General features: G+C 41.8%; 1 pseudogene; it reads left to right on the top strand.

The window, feature by feature from the left end:
* Window positions 1–3,608: 3,608 nt before the first annotated feature.
* LOC114552962 (zinc finger protein 420-like) overlaps window positions 3,609–22,442 on the top strand; it is a 32,286-nt pseudogene continuing 13,452 nt past the window's right edge.

The following is a 22,442-nucleotide window of genomic DNA, read 5'->3' as shown; positions in this document are numbered from 1 at the left end:
GCAAGGTCTGTGATACATTCCCATTGCAAATATTCCATTAACATTGATTAACATGGCAAAACACTTATACGTTGATTATAGCGCCCACTATTGGCGATCTTCGCCAAATTTAGTACAGATACTGATAACATTTAATTTGGCAGAGAAATGATAAAGTTGGTGTTTGGTAGCTTGCTAGGAAAATCCAGGTTTCGTGCAGATCGGCTGCACGGCCTAGGACGAGTTCAAAAAAGTTGGTATTGCGCGATATTGCAAAAAAAACTTGAGAGGAAATGGACGTGGCCTATATCATGCGGGGCTTAAAGTATTCCGGCACCGTGCCGGATCTCCGGCGTGCGGCCGTGAGGGGGAAAAAACACAAACAAACTTGCATGCGATGTGAATATTTTAGAAAAATAAATAAATTAAAAAGTCCACATGGGATTTGTTTTTTGATGCGATGGGTTTAACCAATCATCAAACTTCCACCTACCAATGAAACAAGTTCTAGCCAATCAGATGCAAAGTAGGGCGGGTCTTTGCCGAAACGTGAGAGTGCGGTGTGGTCTCCGTGGTAACGTGGCTAAAAAAATGGATGCAACGTTTATCAAACTTGGAGCATGTAGATACAGCTTTAGTTGAGAAAGTAGTTAAAAAACAAATGGCGCTGGGTATGAATAGAGGACAAGAGGAAACTGGTGGAGATGGGAAGCTGTTTAGCACTTGGTTCCTCAAACTGAGGGAGCCGGGTGCTTCTGCAGCGCATGTTGAAGGAAGATACTGGATGGAGCAGCGGTAAGAAAGTGCTTGCTCTTCATTAGATGCTAATCGCAAAGCTTCGGTCCGTGCACTCTGTCATACAAGTGTGTTACCGGCAATGACTGCTACCGTTAAGACTGCGACTGCGCCTTTACTGACCAACCGTGATACAAACAATCCGTGTGTGCACGTTCACTGTAGCTATCTGAAGCCCAAACTGCCTTGACAAAGCTGTCTGTCTGGAATCAGCATGGCAGGTATTTAAACATAACGGCCTCGTCCCACAGTTTAGACGTCTAGCTATATGAAAAGATAAACGATGCAATTGCGTGGGTTTCCTCCGGGTGCTCCGGTTTCTTCCCACCATAAAGACATGCATGCAACTAGGACTACAGTTGAAAATTAGCCGACTGGCTAACACTGGCGCATTTACAGAAATGTTGATTAATGTGCATGGTCCTAATCAAATAAATAAATCTGAAATGTTTTTAATAAATGTAAATAAAGCAGCTAATATCAACATGGACAAAATCATGAATGTACTAATTCTCTTTTTTGATGAGGACCTGGCCAAAGTAGTAAAGTTTAATTTTCACAATGATTCATTGTAGGATTTAGATTTTATGCAATATGTAAATCCACATTGACTCTTAATTTAACATATGGTTGGAAGAAGTAAAAATTTATCCAAAACTTTTTAGTTTTTAAAAATTATGACTATGATTGTGTAATGTCAGAAGGACTTTAACTGTTTTGCCAGCCAAATTAACTTTAATGAGTGCATATTGAAATATTACGTAAATATGGTTGGCAAAAAATGCATCTCAAAATGCATCAGATTGATGCTTTAAAATATGGAATATTTAAAATTTTCTTCCGGGGGAGCATTCCCCCAGACACCCCTAGAGGGGGTGGACATGGATGTAAGGATTTCTAATGTGCGATGTGTAATGTGCGAGTTAAAGACAAAAAAACATTATAGCGCCACCTAGTGGTCCACATGTGTAATTTTTGGTAGGTGGGTCCATGACCCATTGTCTATGGGTTACGGTGAATAAGCTAAATTCCCAATAAGTCGGCGTGTTCCTTTAAGGCAAAGAGTACAACTGTTAATTTGTTCAAATGTAGTAGTATATTAGTAACTACTTCCATAAGAAGCTGCTGCTCACTCTGTATAAAGTATGAACAATGCATATTTTCCATGTTAGCATCCGTAAATCTGTTGTCGACCTTGCGGTCTGGTAAGGAAAGGCATGAACGCGCATCTATACGAATGATTTCAGGCTCGGCCTTCGTGAAACGCACCAAGCCAGGCTGCACAGGTTAGACTAGGTCAAACCTGGCTTTATCAGTTATCCTGGATTTATAAATTCTACTTTTGTGAAACAGCCCCCAGGCCTGCCTTGTTGCATGTTCAAAACGTTTTCCTTGTCATTTTCAGCGTATAGCTCGCTAACTCAAAGTTTGTTGTTGTTTCCCGAAACGAACTGAGTATTGCAAGGAGACGAACATCTGACAATTTTCTGGTCGTTGATTGAGGCTACTGTGCATGTAGCTTATAGCTCCAGACTTTTGTGGCTTACATTTTAGTAGTTATTTCAGTTTTAAAGGTCCCATGGCATGAAAATTTCACTTTATGAGGTTTTTTAACATTAATGTGAGTTCCTCCAGCCTGTCTATGGTCCCCCAGTGGCTAGAAATGGCAATAGGTGTAAACCGAGCCCTGGGTATCCTGCTCTGCCTTTGAGAAAAGGAAAGCTCAGATGAGCCGTTTTGGAATCTGCTTGTTATGAGGTCATAACAAGCAAGGTTACCTCCCCTTTCTCTGCTTTGCCCGCCCAGAGAATTTGGCCAACCCATGAGAGAGAGACATCATGGCTTTCAAACGAGAAAAGTGGCAGTTGGTCAAGGCCACACCCCCACCCTCCACCTTGCCCCTCCCACTCTCTTCCTCAATAGCTACAGACACAGAAATGGCACATCCTAAGGAAAGCTCATTGTGGGACTGGCTCTAGTGGCTGTAGTTCTGCACCAAGGCTGAATTATGGGAAAGAGACTTCAGATACAGTATTAGGGGACCAGTAAGGTCTATATAAAAGCATCCAAAGAGCACCATGTCATGGGACCTTTAATGCAGGAAATACTCCACGCAAAGCCTTCGCCGTAGCATATGTAAGTGGCCTGATGTTTATACTTCTCTCATTCAGCCGGCCGTGTGTGTGTGTGTGTGTACGTAAGCTACGGCGAAAGCTCTGTCTGGAGCCTCCGCAGAACGGTAAAACAAGTGGTGCCGCAGTAAACTGCAGTGACCTAACGTGACACACACACAGAACATCGAAGGTGTGTTGTTGTTGCCACAGCCAGAAGACACATTTAGTTTCAAATGAAGCTGGAGGCAGCAAAAAAAAAACACAGCTGGCTGAACTATTTAAAAATAGCGAGTTTGTTCAGGACACCCCCCTCTGTCGCTTTCACGTCACCTTTTGGTATCAGCTCAGCTCGCTTGGAACCTCGATTGAGGTGGTACTAAAAAAAGTACCTGTTAACAGGTACGAGGTACTTTTTTTGTAATGGAAAACAAAAAAAAGGCGAGTAGATTCGAGGCGAGTCGAGCAGGTACCACGTCATGGAAAAGCACGATATAATTCACTCCCACCTCCCAATAGTTCTTTTAACCTTTGTATCATTATCTCTGCATGTTTCCCCCTTGGGTCTACCAAAGGCGCTCTCAGCTGACGTCAAGCTGGCAACCGGAGCAGGAAATAAGGGCAAGAAGGCAGAGGAGGAGGAGCAGCCTGCAGCACCTCCTGCAGCTGCTGCAGCAGTGAAAGAGGAAGAGGAGGAGGAGGAGGAGCAGCCTGCAGCACCTCCTGCAGCAGCAGTGAAGGAGGAGGAGGAGGAGCAACCTGCAGCACCTCCTGCAGCAGCAGTGAAGGAGGAGGAGTATGTGGTGGAGAAAGTTTTGGACCGCAGAGTGGTGAAGGCAAGAGTAGAGTTTCTGCTGAAATGGGAGGGGTTCTCAGAGTAAGTATGAGTCTAATATTAATACTTGTTCTTGGTCCTATATATATATATATATATATATATACTGTACATTGTATTTATTATTTTGACTCTAAGCTGCAGACCATCAAATAACCTTAAGAAATGGCAATAGAAAAAAGGAATAATATGAATTAGCAATTAGAGTGAGAATGTATTACCTAAAAACAAAGCCTGAGGAGATTTTCTTCTGTGTGCACTCACCTTTCCAGTAACACATGGGAGCCGCAAGACAACCTGGACTGCCCCGACCTTACCACCGAGTACATGCAGAAACACAAGGCGAAGGAGGAGAAGAAGAAGCAGGGCAAGAGGAAAGTTGTCAGTGAGGCCTGGGGAGACTCAGAGGCGCGAGGGAGCAAGAGGATGAAGAAGGTGAGCGAAGGAAAGCGGTTTCTCCAGACAAAAGAGTTACAGAAATCTAATCTCATTATTAATGAATATTAATACAGTGCAAAAACTGATTTATTAAAAATGTATTAATAACCTAGCAATAACTTATTTCACCAGTAAATTGCTGTTAAACGACAAAAACAGATGAGAAAAGGGTATTTTAAAATAACTTTGAGTGCACCACGAGGTTTACCCATTTCAAGTTAACGGAACATTTACGATATATTGTGCAGCCCTAGCTCCAACTGTTAATTTGTGGAAATGATTAGCCTAATCCTTGAATGGTATAATAATGACAGTTTCAGTTCAGAGCAGTGGTCAGTAAATGTAGATTTTTAGGCTGCTTACGCATTCAGGTGGTCCGTTTCATTGCAGCGTCCGTGTTTCCTTTTTATAAATAATGGGCCTCATTCACCAATATCTTCCTGAGTTTTCTCTTAAATACGTTCTTAAAAAAGTTCCTAAGATTAGTCTACGTTGGATTCATGACGTGTTCATAAACAACAGAATTGTTCTTAGATTGATGAATCCCACGTCTTCATAATGATGAAATGAAAGCACGTGCCAGTTGTTCCTAATTAGCATAAGAAAACAACCCGCAAATTCCCATATAAGGACATGACACTTCCTGTGCACCTCCTGGGAAGCGGGAGACTGCATTCAGGAGACGGTTGTCAGAGTCACAGATGACTTGTACATTGCAGTGCTGGAGGAAATACTGAATCTCAGTACTTAAGTAAAGTACAAATAACCAGACATATTTGCTTTAGTAAAAGTCAAAGTAGCCTACCACGATGACAACCCTACTTAAATAAAAGTAAAAAGTCCCCGATTTCAAATGTACGTTAAGTATTACAAGTAAAAGTACTTGCATAATGAGTTATTCTCTTAATCTTATTTGCATTTTAAATGGTAATATGGTTGTTTGTTGTTGGACTTCTGTGCTAGTCATGGATTGTCTATAACAAACACCATGTTCGAACATAGGGATGCTCATAAGTGTACCTGGTACCAGAGCACCCTAGGCCGAAGGTCAATGATCGATTTTATAATCGTTTCATCTGATCTGAGGCCGTATGTTTTGGACACTCGGGTGAAGAGAGGGGCAGAGCTGTCAACTGATCACCATCTGGTGGTGAGTTGGGTCAGAGGGTGGGGGAAGACTCTGGACAGACCTGGTAAGCCCAAACGTGTAGTGCGGGTAAATTGGGAACGTCTGGAGGAGGCCCCTGTCCAACAGACTTTCAACTCACACCTCCGGCGGAGCTTTTCGTGCATCCCTGTGGAGGCTGGGGGCATTGAACCTGAGTGGACAATGTTCAAAGTTTCCATTGCTGAAGCTGCGGCGAGGAGCTGTGGTCTTAGGGTCTTAGGTGCCTCAAGGGGCGGTAACCCACGAACACCGTGGTGGACACCGGTGGTCAGGGAAGCCGTCCGACTGAAGAAGGACTCCAGAGGCAGTTGCAGGGTACCGAAGGGCCCGAAGGGCTGCAGCCTCTGCCGTGAAAGAGGCAAAGCAGCGGGTGTGGGAGAAGTTTGGAGAAGACATGGAGAAGGACTTTCGGTCAGCACCAAAGTGCTTCTGGAAAACTGTTCGCCACCTCAGGAGGGGGAAGCGGGGAACCATCCAAGCTGTGTACAGTAAGGATGGGACACTGTTGACCTCAACTGAGGAGGTAATAGGGCGGTGGAAGGAGCACTTTGAGGAACTCCTGAATCCGACTAATACGCCCTCTATGTTAGAGGCAGAGCTGGAGGATAATGGGGGATTGTCGTCGATTTCCCAGGCGGAAGTCACTGATGTAGTCAAACAACTACACAGTGGCAAAGCCCCGGGATTGATGAGATCCGTCCAGAAATGCTCAAGGCTCTGGGTGTGGAGGGGCTGTCCTGGTTGACACGCCTTTTCAACATTGCGTGGAAGTCTGGGGACGGTGCCAAAGGAGTGGCAGACTGGGGTGGTGGTTCCCCTTTAAAAAAGGGGGACCAGAGGGTGTGTGCCAATTATAGGGGTATCACACTTCTCAGCCTCCCTGGTAAAGTCTACTCCAAGGTGCTGGAAAGGAGGGTTCGGCCGATAGTCGAACCTCGGGTTGAGGAGGAACAATGCGGATTCCGTCCTGGTCGTGGAACAACGGACCAGCTCTTCACTCGCAAGGATCCTGGAGGGAGCCTGGGAGTATGCCCAACCGGTCTACATGTGTTTTGTAGATTTGGAGAAGGCGTATGACCGGGTCTCCCGGGAGATACTGTGGGCGGTGCTGCGGGAGTATGGGGTGAGGGGGTCTCTACTCAGAGCCATCCAATCTCTGTATGACCAAAGTGAGAGCTGTGTCCGGGTTCTCGGTAGTAAGTCGGACTCGTTTCAGGTGAGGGTTGGCCTCCGCCAGGGCTGCGCTTTGTCACCAATCCTGTTTGTAATATTTATGGACAGGATATCGAGGCGTAGTCGGAGTGGGGAGGGGTTGCAGTTTGGTGGGCTGGGGATCTCATCGCTGCTCTTTGCAGATGATGTGGTCCTGATGGCATCATCGGCCTGCGACCTTCAGCACTCACTGGATCGGTTCGCAACCGAGTGTGAAGTGGTTGGGATGAGGATCAGCACCTCTAAATCTGAGGCCATGGTTCTCAGCAGGAAACCGATGGAATGCCTTCTCCAGGTAGGGAATGAGTCCTTACCCCAAGTGAAGGAGTTCAAGTACCTTGGGGTTGTGTTCGCGAGTGAGGGGACAATGGAGCGGGAGATTGGTCGGAGAATCGGGCGCAGCGGGTGCGGTATTGCATTCAATCTATCGCACCGTTAGACGAAAAGAGAGCTGAGCCAGAAGGCAAAGCTCTCGATCTACCGGTCAGTTTTCGTTCCTACCCTCACCTATGGTCATGAAGGCTGGGTCATGACCGAAAGAATGAGATCCAGGGTACAAGCGGCCGAAATGGGTTTCCTCAGGAGGGTGGCTGGCGTCTCCCTTAGAGATAGGGTGAGAAGCTCAGTCATCCGTGAGGAGCTCGGAGTAGAGCCGCTGCTCCTTTGCGTCGAAAGGAGCCAGTTGAGGTGGTTCGGGCATCTGGTAAGGATGCCCCCTGGGTGCCTCCCTAGGGAGGTGTTCCAGGCACGTCCAGCTGGGAGGAGGCCTCGGGGAAGACCCAGGACTAGGTGGAGGGATTATATCTCCAACCTGGCCGGGGAACGCCTCGGGATCCCCCAGTCGGAGCTGGTTAATGTTGCTCGGGAAAGGGAAGTTTGGGGTCCCCTGCTGGAGCTGCTCCCCCCGCGACCCGACACCGGATAAGCGGACGAAGAAGATGGATGGATGGTAATATGTCCACTACCACAAACAAGGCCTGGCTTTTAAAAAACAGTTCCTATCCTAACCAGCTTAAAACGGAAATATGTTGTTAGAATGCGGTTGGTTTTATTCATGGATGTATTTTAAGGTTTTATTTGTATGTAAGCAAATAAAGTGTGTGAAGCAGCGGAAATGGGGAGGAGATGTGAAGCGCTCCAGCCAAATAAATAAGATATGAACGCGTCTTACGCAGCCTGGCGGAGGAGTAAACAACGCTGTGGAGAGAAATAGATGGCAACTATTATTTAAAATCGGGAATAATAAAAAACAAACATTTTCACTTTTACCGGAGGCTGTATTACCGAGGGTCGGCATCGCTGCGGCTCGGCTCTGGAGCACCGGAGCGGGCTTGGAAGCCGATGAAGGCTCGGCGGTGCCCCATATATACTGTATCCAGGGTTCTAAATTAGCACCGTTTACCAGCCAAATGCTGGTGAAATATGCAAGTGGATGGTAGATTTGCTTCCCTTACCAGCCAAAAAACCCAATGGTAATCTATTGAATGGCTGGTAATATTTGAACATTCATTAGCCATTTGGCTGGTAGACGAAAAAGTTAATTTTGAAGCCTGACTGTATCTATGGCAACCAAACTTCAGTGGTGAGACAAACGTGTGACGGTCAGGAAGATGTTTTGGCAGGGGGAGAAACTGATCAGAAGATGTAACAGAATGTTGTAGAAATGTAGTGGAGTAGAAAGTATAGATAATGCTGCAAAATGCAACTATTGGTACGGATATGTGAAAAATGTACTTAAGTACAGTAACAACGAATTTGTACTTTGTTACATTCCACCACTGCATTTTGGCCCTATAAATAGCGCGATCAATTACCAAATAACACAGGATTTAATCAGTTTAATTGCTGATGTTTTGCAGTCTTAGTGTTTCTTTGCATACTATGATTTTTTTTTCAACGGATGATTAGAAATACATTACAGTACAATACTATCATTGTAAACGACTGTAGAATTAAATAAAATGCAGTAACCAATTATTTGGAGCAAACTGTCATCACTCAAATGTGCGTAAGAGTGCTCTTGAGTGTTTGTAGATTTTTTTTGTAGCTAAGAACAAATCCAAGATAAGAAAAACAAATAGTGAACACATTCTTTGTAAGAAAGGTTGGTGAATGAGGCCCAATGTGTTTCACCTTGTCATACTTCCATAAGAAGCAGCTGCTCACTAGTGCTTTGATCGTGCCCGAAAAATCAAGCCCAACCCTACCCGTGCACGTTGCGTCCGAGCACGGCCCGACACATTAACTGTAATTATGAGCCCGAGCCCGATTTAAATCCAACAATTTTTTAATACGTGGGCCGTTTATAACTGATGTTCTCAACTACAATTCTGAATAGAATTATCTTAATAAATACAGGTAATGCAGCAAGGATGAAGCATGTAAACTGTGCCGTTTGTTTATTCAGAATGGAACGGATCGCAAATTGATCCGAATGAGAAACGTAAAAGCTGCTTCTCCCTCAGCCGAATAGTGTGGGTAACAAAGCCCTGGAACCATATAGGAGACTTTCTTGTCTCGATCACCCTATTAATACTGTCCTTCCCCACGGTCTGCATGCTGACGCACTGGCCGGAGACCGAGAGAGCAGTGGAGCTTTGGCAGCTAAAATCTGGCATACACCTCAGACCCATAAAAATGTGCAAAGTTGCACTACTTTGGACTGTCTTTGACTTTGAATAAACAAACAACAATTCCCAAATTTAAGGACGTTTCAGAATCCCACACGTGCAAAGCATAACTACAGACAACCAGTGGCAGACAGAGCGTGATGCCACTTATAGACAGGCTATCTATCTTATGAAGCGAGACGTGCCTGTATATACAGTATGTGTGTCTGTGTTTGGGTGCGTGTTTTGGGGGGACATTTTTTTTGGCGAAATTTGCCGCTTTGAAACCAAAATAGGTGACCTATGTGAATCGTGTAGATTCGATGAGAAAATGTTTGGGGGGGGTCTGGTTTGTTTCGATGCGCTGGATTCAACCAATCATCGAACTTCCACCTACAAATGAAACAAGTTCTAGCCAATCAGATGCAAAGTAGGGCGGGTCTTTGCCAAGTGCGGTGCCCATAGAAAAGTGCCGGTGTGGTCTCCGTAGTAACGCAGCCAACAAAATGAAGGCAAAGTTTATCAAACTTGGAGCAAGTAGATACAGCTTTAGTTGAAAAAGTAGTTAAAACAAATGGCGCTGGGCATGAATAGAGGACAAGAGGAAAAGGGTGGAGACGGGAAGCCGTTTAGCACTTGGTGCCTAAAACTGAGGGAGCCGGGTGCTTGCTTCTGCAGCGCATATTTTGGACGGCGGCAACGGTAAGACAGGGCTTGCTAGTCATTAGATGCTAGTCACAGAGCTTCGGTCCGTGCACTCTGTCATATGAGTACGTTCCCGGCAACTATCGCTACCGTTAAGACTGCGACTGTTCCTTTACTGACCGACCGTGATACAAACAATACATGTCTGCACGTTCATAGCGGAACATGATTTGTCATTAACGATGGCCACTGTTTAAAAGCTATCTGAAGCCCAAACAGCCTTGACAAAGCTGTCTGTTAGGAGTCAGCATGGCAGGTATTTAAACATAATGGCCTTGTCCCAGAGTTTAGACGTCTAGCTAGATGAAACGTTTTTAATAAATGTACATGACAACTATATATAAATTCGCTTTTTTGATGATGACTTGGCCAAAGTAGTAAAATTTAGTTTTCACAATGATTCATTGTCGGATTATATTATGGCAATATGTAAATCCACATTGACTCTTTATTTAACATATTGTTGGAAGAAGTAAAAATTGATCTTCTTTTTTTTCTTTTTTAGTTTTTAAAAATGATGACTTTAAATATTGTGTAATGTCAAAAGGACTTTAACTGTTTTGCCAGTCAAATTAACTTTAATGAGTGCATATTGAAATATTACACTTGGTTGGTTGGCAAAAAATGAATCTCAAATTTTAAATTTTCTTCTGGGGGAGCATGCCCCCAGACCCCTCCTAGACAAGTAATATCCTTCTCACCTTTTGAAGGTAACCTGCACATCAACAGACGCCACATGCAGAACGCCACATGCAGAACGCTTTAGAACAGCGGGGGGGGGGGGACTCTTTTCCTGCTAGTGTATTAAATTGCTTCGAGCTGGCAGAACGTAACGTAATCTCAGAGATTATTCCTTCTCTCTCTCTCTCTCTCTCTCTCTCTCTCTCTCTCTCTGCGTACACACACACACAGAGTCCGGTTCTGGTGGTTGATGAACACAGATATGAGCTGATTAGCTCTCATAACGGGCCAGATGGGTAGCACACTGCCATGAGTCCATGACGCTAATGTCTAATTACTCCACATTGTCATTGTGATATTTTGTGATTGCATTCTGAATCTGCAGCTTTTTCTGTCAGGTAAATATAGTAGTAATGTCTTCGTCTGGTGCTACTGTAGAAGTAGCCTACACTGCAAGTCAGTAGTAGGCTATACAGTGGAGTTGCATATTAAGTGGTGTAGTAATTTCTGTTAATTTTGGGGTACAATTTGGTTTTGATGAATTCTACAAGCAGCAATACCACAGGCCAAGTAATCGCCTGTTCCAAACAACGGGCACTGCACTAGTTTGTTTAAAATGTTACAACCAATTTGTTTTTTTAGCAAAATACTGAAAGCAGCAGAACTGAGTAGGCTACATTTTAATATCTGTTAATTTATCAGAAGTTATATCATCATCGCGATATTCAATGTTACGGCATATCTCATATTTTCCTCATATCGTGCAGCCCTAATAACTACCCTGAAATTGTGTCAGATGCCGCATAGGGTCGCAATATTTTCATCTGTGTCATCTTTTATTCTAATTTGTTTAATATGTAAATAGTTTTTTCTTTCTTTATGATCTTCATAATAATTGTGTAGTCATTGTTTTCACCTTCATTTGACTAGTTTATAACTCAACTCATTATTACTAAACCTAGCCGTCCCGCACCGCGCCACTCAATACCGCCTGAGAAGAGCCCGATGGCTTCCATAGTAACATTTCTGAAACCAGAAGAACTTTACCTTTATTTTGACGTAAAATTAATGTATGTATTTCAAAAGGTTTGAATGGGATTTAAATGATGAAAAATACCCAGAGAGCAAGTCCAGGGTTTAAGAAGGTTGTTCACTAACTCTCGGTCTCTCTCCGTTTGTCTGTTGCTATAGAAACGGAGAGGAGGAAGGGGACCCAAACGTCACTACTGTCAACACTGTGACAAATCCTTCACAACATCTGGATATTTAAAGATTCATCAGAGAGTTCACACTGGACATAATCTACACAGTTGTGATCTATGTGGGGCAGCTTTCATACTACATTATCAACTAAAAGTACATAAACGCATTCACACTGGAGAAAAGCCTTACAGCTGTGATCAATGTGGGGCGGCTTTCACACAAAAAAGCAACCTAAAAAGACATCAACAAATTCACACTGGAGATAAGCCTTACAGCTGTGATCAATGTGAGGCAGCTTTCATACTACAGCATCAACTAAAAGTACATCAACGCATTCACACTGGAGAAAAGCCTTACAGCTGTGATCAATGTGGGGCGGCTTTCACACAAAAGACTAACCTAAAAAGACATCAAGTCATTCACACTGAAGAAAAGCCTTACAGCTGTGATCACTGTGGGTCAGCTTTCAAACGACAGAGTACTCTAATAATACATCAACGCATTCACACTGGAGAGAAGCCTTACAGCTGTGATCGATGTGGTAAAACCTTTTCTAGGAGTGACAGCCTAGAAATCCACCAACGTGTTCATACTGGAGAGAAGCCGTACTGGTGTGATCTTTGTGGTGCAACATTTTCTCAGAGTGGTGACCTAGAAAGCCACAAACGCATTCACACTGGAGATAAACCGTACAGCTGTGAACAATGCGGGGCAGCATTCATAAAGTTAAGTAACTTAAAATCCCACCGACGTGTTCACACTGGAGAGAAGCCGTACTGGTGTGAACATTGTGGAAAAACGTTTTCTAAGAGTAGTTACCTTAAATTTCACCAGCGCATTCACACTGGAGAGAAGCCGTACTGGTGTGAACAATGTGGTAAAACTTTTTCTCAGAGTGGTACCCTTAAATCTCACCAGCGCATTCACACTGGAGAGAAGCCGTACTGGTGTGAACAATGTGGGGAAATGTTTTCTCAGAATGCTGGCCTTAAATCTCACCAGCTTGTTCACACTGGAGTGAAGCCGTACTGGTGTGAACAATGTGGGAAAACTTATTCTCTGAGTGGGGCCCTTAAAACACATCAACGCATTCACACTGGAGAGAAGCCGTACAGCTGTGATCTATGTGGTAAAACCTTTTCTCAGAGAAGTAACCTTAAAACACATCAACGCATTCACACTGGAGAGAAGCCGTACAGCTGTGATCTATGTGGTAAAACCTTTTTTCAGAGTACTCACCTTAAAAGACACCAGCGCGTTCACACTGCCTCGTTGTGAACATGTTTCCGAGCCAAGCTGTTTCCTCCTGCCTCCTCCTCGTGCCCTGATAGCGGTGTTATTATTTTCTGATCTTCTCTCCACATTGAAGGCAGACCAGCAGTAACTTTATCTTCTGAACAGCATGGATGTTATCCTGGCTAGGACTACACATTACACTCCCTCCCTTTGAAGGGATTTATTCCACTCAAAATTAGTTTGTTTTCCTGTAATATAATATTCTGAGTTCAGGGTTCAACTGCTAGCACTATTAAACTAATGCTGCAACGATGAAGTGTTTGTTCTTAATTAATCACCTGATGAACACAATTTATCGTACCCGTTCCTTTATACTACTCGCTACGGCGGAAATTGACTCGCAATGTAGGTCAATCTCAGCCGATTTGTGTTGATATACACGCAAAAATGCGATTATGCGTCTTGATAACACGCAAAAACGGAATACGCCAATTCATCACTTTAAATAGCTAGGTGTGGTTTGGGCTTAATATGCAGTAAACCAATCAGAGTGTCATCTCACATTCCCTTGTTCCATGGTGAATTATTATTATTATGACGGTGGATTTGCCTGGTGCACGCCACTGGGAGCTGTCCGGGATGTATGGAGTCTGGTGTGTTTAGCGCTAGCTACTTCATATCTGTTTCTGGTAAACATAAAGGTCTTAAGTAGGTTTTCAAAAGGTATATTTCTAAAAGGTTAAGACAATTAACACTTCACCATTAAAACACTGTATGTATTTTAAATTTAAAACTATTCAAAACTGGGGTTTTATAATTTATATATATTGTATTTTTATGGCTCGCGTCGCTATAACCCACCAGACTCCATGTAAATAATCAGTACTTTAATCATCCTAAACCCACCAGACTCCATGTAAATAATCAGTAATTTAATCATCCTAAACCCACCAGACTCCATGTAAATAATCAGTAATTTAATCATCCTAAACCCACCAGACTCCATGTAAATCAGTAATTTAATCATCCTAAACCCACCAGACTCCATGTAAATAATCAGTAATTTAATCATCCTAAACCCACCAGACTCCATGTAAATAATCAGTACTTTAATCATCCTAAACCCACCAGACTCCATGTAAATAATCAGTAATTTAATCATCCTAAACCCACCAGACTCCATGTAAATCAGTAATTTAATCATCCTAAACCCACCAGACTCCATGTAAATAATCAGTACTTTAATCATCCTAAACCCACCAGACTCCATGTAAATAATCAGTACTTTAATCATCCTAAACCCACCAGACTCCATGTAAATAATCAGTAATTTAATCATCCTAAACCCACCAGACTCCATATAAATCAGTAATTTAATCATCCTAAACCCACCAGACTCATGTAAATAATCAGTAATTTAATCATCCTAAACCCACCAGACTCCATATAAATCAGTAATTTAATCATCCTAAACCCACCAGACTCCATGTAAATAATCAGTACTTTAATCATCCTAAACCCACCAGACTCCATGTAAATAATCATTAATTTAATCATTCTAAACCCACCAGACTCCATGTAAATCAGTAATTTAATCATCCTAAACCCACCAGACTCCATGTAAATCAGTAATTTAATCATCCTAAACCCACCAGACTCCATGTAAATAATCAGTAATTTAATCATCCTAAACCCCCAGACTCCATATAAATCAGTAATTTAATCATCCTAAACCCACCAGACTCCATGTAAATAATCAGTAATTTAATCATCCTAAACCCACCAGACTCCATATAAATCAGTAATTTAATCATCCTAAACCCACCAGACTCCATGTAAATAATCAGTAATTTAATCATCCTAAACCCACCAGACTCCATGTAAATAATCAGTACTTTAATCATCCTAAACCCACCAGACTCCATGTAAATAATCAGTAATTTAATCATCCTAAACCCACCAGACTCCATGTAAATCAGTAATTTAATCATCCTAAACCCACCAGACTCCATGTAAATAATCAGTAATTTAATCATCCTAAACCCACCAGACTCCATGTAAATAATCAGTAATTTAATCATCCTAAACCCACCAGACTCCATGTAAATAATCAGTACTTTAATCATCCTAAACCCACCAGACTCCATGTAAATCAGTAATTTAATCATCCTAAACCCACCAGACTCCATGTAAATAATCAGTACTTGAAGCAACCTAAATCCATCAGACTCATATTTGTATTCTCTCTCTCTCTCTCTCTCTCTCTCTCTCTCTCTCTCTCAGTGACAGTGTGGCTGTGCACCAAGTAGTAGGCACACTGTAAAAAATAAACGCCTGTCTTGGCCGGGTGGCGATGTTGCTGCTTGGACGCATCTTCTCAAGTCTGCAGCCATGGAGCGTGGGCCTCCAAATGCACCACCTGCAGGGTGGGAGACTGGCGGGAAGGTAGTGCCTGGAATGAAAAGACAGAAAACCGGTTACAAAGGCACAGGTAGGGGAAACAGACAGAATAATTCTCTGAAGCTTGAGGAACATGTCACTGAAGAGACTGGAGCAACGATCAAGCGAGGATGGCGAGTCAATCCGGGGTTTAAATACTGAGCTGATTTTAGTTGATGACATGCAGGTGTGTACGGCGGGAGGAGTGGCAGTGAGGAGGCGAGCAGTTAAATCATTTGAGCGGATCATTAAAACACACATCATTAACTCCTGTAGACATGCCCTTGACCACCCTTAACAATTTGCCTATAGATTTGGGAGGGGGATGGACGATGCCATTGCAGTGCTTTTAAATTATCTGTATACCCATCTGGAGGGCTGTAAAACGAATGCTCGCGTTTTATTTGCAGATTTTTCATCAGCATTCAAAAAAAATCCACCCATACATTTTAGCAAACAGACTTAGAGACAATTTCCAGCTAAACTCAACATTAATTAAATGGATTTTGGATTTCCTGAGTGGGCAGCCACAAAGAGTAAGGGTGGGAAACCCATTATCTGGGGTGCGCTTTACCTCAGTTGGGACACCACAAAGTAGTGTCTTGTCACCACTGCTCTATATATTGTACACTGACTGTTGTCGCAGTAGTTACCCAGGACGTCGTATAATTAAATTTGGAGATGATACTGCTGTGATTAGTTTACTGGAGCGAGATGAAACTGAACATGGTCCGGTGTTGCAGGAATTTGCTGACTGGTGTGAAGCCTCCCAGTTGCAGTTGAATACGTCCAAGACAAAAGAATTGGTCTTTGATTTTAGACGTGGGGCTTCCTCACCCACTCCGACTCTGATAAGAGGAGAGGAGATTGTGACGGAGTGCAAATATCTCGGTCTCATCATTGATCATAAATTATCCTGGGATCAGTGTGCTGATGCAGTTTTTAAAAAGGGCCAACAACATTTGTATTTTCTTAGGAAACTTAATTATTTTAATGTCGACAACAACATTTTGACTCTTTTTTTATAAGTCCTTTATCGAGAGTATTCTCTCCTACTGTATTGTATGAACATTAAAAAATCACCCATAGGAATAAATTGGGGAAGAATCATAGGTAGGCAACAGATAGATCTGTACCAACTATATCTGACCAGATTGGCACCGAAGGGGGATAAGGTTTGTATGGATACAACCCATCCGCTGTCAGTGGAGTTCAAGCCGCTCCCTTCCGGTAGATACCCTAACGTCAGAACCAACCGAGCAAAAAATTCCAGGGCTCCAGACTGCGAACAAATTTGAGAGTGTGCGACTGAATTTTACATCCAGTCGCTGTGCGACCAGTAAATTTGCCCCCTTTTTTTCAAGTTAAATGTCGAAACGTAGGTTCCTGAGAGCGTAAGCGCAAGCTTATCTGTCTTCTCTGAAAATTGACAGAGAGCGGTGCTCCGACACAAACACACACATGCAGAGTTGCGATCGGCGCAAACGTCGTCTGCTGTTTTGTTGAAGTCACAGTGTGTGATGCCAATAAAGTGGTTTCAAGTATGGTTACAGTTTTTAAAAACTTCACGCAGACAGTGATACTAAAAACAGTCACGATGCTGTTGACGTTACACTTCCTCTGAGACAAGCAGCAGGCACAACAGTATGCAACTGTGCCCTGGTGACTGACTGACAGGCTGAGGTTTGAAGGCAAGGCAACTTGATTTCTACAGCACCTTTCAGCAACAAGGCAACTCAAAGAGCTTTACATGAAACATTAAAGAGCAATTAAAAACGGTCATGATGAAAATACAACAGGCTAAACAAGTTACAGTGAGTAAGAAATGAATAATTATTCAATTTAATAGGTTGTAGGGATGGGTTTTATTTTTGTTTAATTTCTTTAGAGTGTAACATATTCTAATAAAATAACAATGTTTTAAGTAAATAGGATATATAGGTTTGGAATTATTTTTACAACTGAAATAATTGTTTTGTAATTAAGGAGGGAAAGTACTGAAAAAATGTACCGTTGGGTACTGGAACATAATTTCAGGTATCTGTATCAATATTTCTTCAGATGCAAAAGGTACCCAACCCTAAGGGTAGTAGCCTAAACAATGCATGTTTAATTTTAAGGTGAATTCATTGTAGTTGTAGACTAGAGTTGGTATATTTTTAAAATATTTTGTTCACTGTCATGACAGCAATGGTGCCTTCTATGTTGCATCTTCAAAAGTGACACTGAATTTGAAACAGCACATTGTAAGTTCTGCATCTATTATCAAAGTATTTATTATTAATACAGCGGAAATTAGTAGAAATGTGAATATTTGGTTAGCATGTTGATTTTACGGTGTGTGCCCCTAAATGTTCTGGTTGCGCCCCTAAAATTTTCAGTTGGGGGACACTGTGCTCCTAGTAAAAAACTTTAGTCTGGATTCAATGTTTGTGTTGTGGATTATGTGTCAATATGCCTGTACTGTACAACAAATTGCCTCTCGGGGACATTAAAGTTTTCTAAGTCTAAGGTGTACGCAATCAGCTGGCTGACACAGGCAGGAGGGAGGAAAACAGAGAGAGAGATGGAGAGGCAGAGTCAACACAGATACTGACAGCCAAACATAACTCACAGCCAGCTCCAACCATCATAGCGAGCTTTTGGCTAATACTGGGATTTTTATCCCATGTATAATCATTTGTTTTATTATTTTGATCTGTCCTCTACTTAAATAAACTGAATTGAGTTGAACTTTGACATTTAGTTTCTTCTTATTTTACAGGTTTATTCTTTTTTTATGTCACTCTTATGACCTCATACTTCAGTTTATCACAAACATTCAACATCAACACGCATCTGGAGATACATGGGTTTCATGACAGGAAGGTCATCTGAAAAGTAACTAGAAAATGCATTTCCTGCAGAAATTGATTGTGAATGCTGAAAATCTAAATTGCTAAAATTTAACTACGTTGCTGGCTTTAATGCGAAAGAAGGGGAAGCAGTAAGAATAGTTGGAATAGTTGAAATTAGTTTAAATTTCATTAGCATGTTAAATAACACCAAACATGTATGATAATAAAGTGGAATATTTAAAGGTTTTCTGAAAAGCTGTCACTACACTGAATTGCAGACTTCAATGTGAAGAAGGAGCTGAACTTGTGCAAAAAATTAGCAAAGGTGGAAACTGTTCTAATTAATATGAATGTCTTGAAAATATGAACATTAACATTTATAAAATATCTGGAGCACTGAACTCTATCAATCCAGAAATGGACCAGAGTTCAGATGAGCTTTCACACCGCCCCAAACCAACCGGACTATCGGACCAAACACACCAGGGTTCATTTATAACGGACCAAACTGCCTGCGTGGCGTGAGCGTGGCGTTTTGTCTTTGCACACCAGAAACGTGTCTGACGCAGCGCTGCTGCTGCTAGCCTTGTCTATACACATGTAGGTTTCCCATTGATAAAATGAAATAAGCAGTAGTATATAGTATGTTAAACATAAATCTATACTGATTTGATTACAACAAAGACAACGTCAGCAGTATTGACGGCAAAATAGGGTACAGAATATTTGGTTCTGTATTGACCGGTGCAATATTTGAAATTTGATAATTATTTTATCTTCATTTATAGCCTCTTTCCGACCAAGTAGTTAGAGGAACGTAGTTATAGGAACAGTCCACTTCTGAGCAGTTCTACTACTCTCCCCCAAAACCATTTTTGTTTTCCATTTGCATTCACACTGGCCAAGTGGCCATAGCAACTGGTAGGAGGGTAAGGGAGTGACGCAAGCACGGCAACGGTCATTATAGCGTTGTCACTTGACTTTAGCGCCAAATACAATTAAATAACATTTTATTCATAGTATCAAATCATAAGAGTTATCTCAAGACTCTTTACAGATAGAGTAGATCTAGAACCAGTGTTGGGGAGTAACTGAATACATGTAACAGCGTTACGTATTCAGAATACAAATTATGAGTAACTGTATTCTGTTACAGTTACAATTTAAATAGTTGGTATTTAGAATACAGTTACATTGTTGAAATCAATGGATTACATGACAATACTTCTCTGTTTCACGAGTTTATTCACTCTGAATAAATTAAGGCAACTCTATCGCATTTTCCAGAAGCCCCGATATGAAATAGAAAATATAGCTATTTTCAATTCAATTTCAATTCAATTTTATTTATAGTATCAAATCATAACATAGGTTATCTCGAGACACTTTACAGATAGAGTAGGTCTAGACCACACTCTATAATTTACAAAGCCCCAACAATTCCAACAATTACAGTAATTCCCTCAAGAGCAAGCAGTGCGACAGTGGCGAGGAAAAATTCCCTTAAATTTGCGTGATCAGTCACAATGGAGTCGGAACGGGCACGACAGAGCCAGGGCAGCAATAAGTTTCTATCTTGGAAATTCAAACAGCATTTCACATTAAAGAACGAACAGGGAGAATGAAATACAGCTAACTGTGCCGTGCAGCCTCTGCTTGCCAGCAACCAGCCTCCTTTCAGCTCCAAATTACTCCACCTCCAACCTGAAGAAGCATCTTAAAGTAAGTTATTTATTTAATTAGCCGAGGGTAGTCGTCTGCTGTAGTTTTACTGGTCACCTTGCTATTTTAATATTGACGTGCGACTTTACATTCTCCTAGGTGCTGATGTACTAGCTCCAGAGCCGTTTAAATACTGACTAGCCCCGTTTGACATGCTAACTAACATTAGCTAAATTATATTATATATACTGTATTATATAATATATTATATAAAAAAATATTAGCTTGTGGTGGCTTAGACCGCGGTTAGATTTTTGTAGTATGCAGTTTGGGACTACCAATACAAAAATCTATCTGCTTGTTCAGGTACACATTCAGCTGGTTGGAATAAAAAGAACTCCCCATTATAGGCCTGTTTAGTAAGCTGGATGTGATAGCCGCATTCCTACACCTATAAAACGCAATTCAATGTGGAAGTAATCTTGAAGTAATCCAAGTATTCAGAATACGTTACTCAGATTGAGTAACGTAACGGAATACGTTACAAATTACATTTGTTGTCATGTATTCTGTATTCTGTAACAAAATACGTTTTGAAAGTATCCTTCCCAACACTGTCTAGAACACACTCTATAATATACAAAGACCCAACAATTCCAGTAATTCCCCCCAAGAGCAAGCATTTAGTGCGACAGTGGCGAGGAAAAACTCCTTTTAGGAAGAAACCTCGGCCAGACCCAGGCTCTTGGTAGGCGGTGTCTGACGTGCTGGTCGGGGGTGTGATGAACAGTGGCAATAATAGTTGTGGTGTAAGTATTTTGGGGCAGCAGGTGTAGATGTTTTAAAGTAGGAAGGGGAAACTAAATAAGGACAGTCGAGGACTAAACTCTCCGCTCTAAGCTGGAGGTCTCTCAGACCGCTCTCGTAAATAAGAGTCTTTTATTTTGCCGTTGATGGATTGTTTGTTTAAATATCACAACGCATGTCCATCATAAGATTGACGGGAACCTGTGGTTAACTGTCTTTTCGGAGTTAAACTCACACACAGACACCGCAGCAGGCGGGGGAGAGAGAGAGAGATACCCGTTTCTCACTGGGATACTTGTTTAAGTTATGACAGGCGGTCTGAGAGACCTCCAGCTTAGAGCGGGGTCTCTTGAGTATTCCTGGCCGAGCGACGAGCTGCCATCCCCGGCAGGCGCCTGCTGACTGTCCCGTCACTCCATGGAGCTTCTCAACTCCAAAAACTTTGAGGCAAATTGTCAATTCGGCAACAATTTTCACAAGACTGCCTATATTTGAAATGTAAACGATTTATTTCTCGCCTAAAACGTTCTGAGAAGTGAATTTAGTGATGAATAACTTGGAGAAAATGGTTAGAATTGTCCTGTTGTTGGAAACCCCAATGAATGAATGAAAGTTTGTTTATTCGGTTACTAAACATGTACAGCAAATTCATTAGAAACAAGGGTGGTAACCGAAAAGGTGTAGGCTGAAGCCATGGCTTATTACGCCTACCCTGTTTTACAAAACAACATCTACCCATCAGAAGTTAAACATAACCAAATGGTTGAGGCACGTGTGCATCACCTAAAAGTGTCCCCTGGAAACACTTCCGTTGTGTTGTGGTTTATTTGCGTGCGTTTCGTTTTAGTTGCGTGCTGTGGCCTCTCGGGGCCACCGTAGTTCTGAGCCTCTGTAAGAAAGGAGCATTCAAACACACTGCTTTTCTAAGTCTGATCTATGTCATCATTGAACATTAAGGTTAGCCAATTCAACAAGGTTCATACAGTTAGTTAAGGTGGACAAAGTAAGTACTGATTCTAAACTGTAAACATTTTCTGTTACCAGCAATATTTTATTAAGGATATTACCTAAGTAAGAAAGATATCATAAAAATATGTACTTAAGGTATTAAAAAGCAATATAGAAAAGTCTTCACATTTTTTTGAAAACTAGACACGATCAAAGCAGTTTTTCTGTCAATCAACTAATTGATTAAAACGGGCAGTTTGATGACAATAAAACATTATATTTCATAAACATCGGTTTAATGTACCCAAATATGTCAGATTACAATAGCATCTCTAAGCATTTGACTAAACTCTGCTACTGACTCGTTTGTCTTTTGAAGAAATTAGTGATTCCTTAAAATGACATAATTTGTCTTTGAAATCAAAAAAATCAACTGTTTGTTTATCACCTATATGATAGAAGAAATATTTTATTTAGCCCACACTGGGGAAATTCCCTAGTTACAGTAGCTCACAATTTTAATCACAAAAATATATTTAGTCTTTGTCAGCTTTATTTTACAACTTCTAATCAACAGCATTTTAGATTTTTTGCACTTCACTTTTGTATGTTCACAATTTTCATCAGCTGTTGGCATTTTGATTCTGCATCAAGCTGCACAGTTTGGACATGTGCAGCTAACTGACTGCAGCTGGAACATCTGGTGGAGCATCACAGCTGTCTACAAACAAGGACACATGTTAATGACTGCTACACTTGATTATATCAATAATTCAT

Source organism: Perca flavescens, chromosome 3 (assembly GCF_004354835.1).
Source record: "Perca flavescens isolate YP-PL-M2 chromosome 3, PFLA_1.0, whole genome shotgun sequence".
Classification (NCBI taxonomy): domain Eukaryota; kingdom Metazoa; phylum Chordata; class Actinopteri; order Perciformes; family Percidae; genus Perca; species Perca flavescens.
Note: the sequence above shows the minus strand (reverse complement) of the source record. Positions and strands in the feature narration are given on the sequence as shown.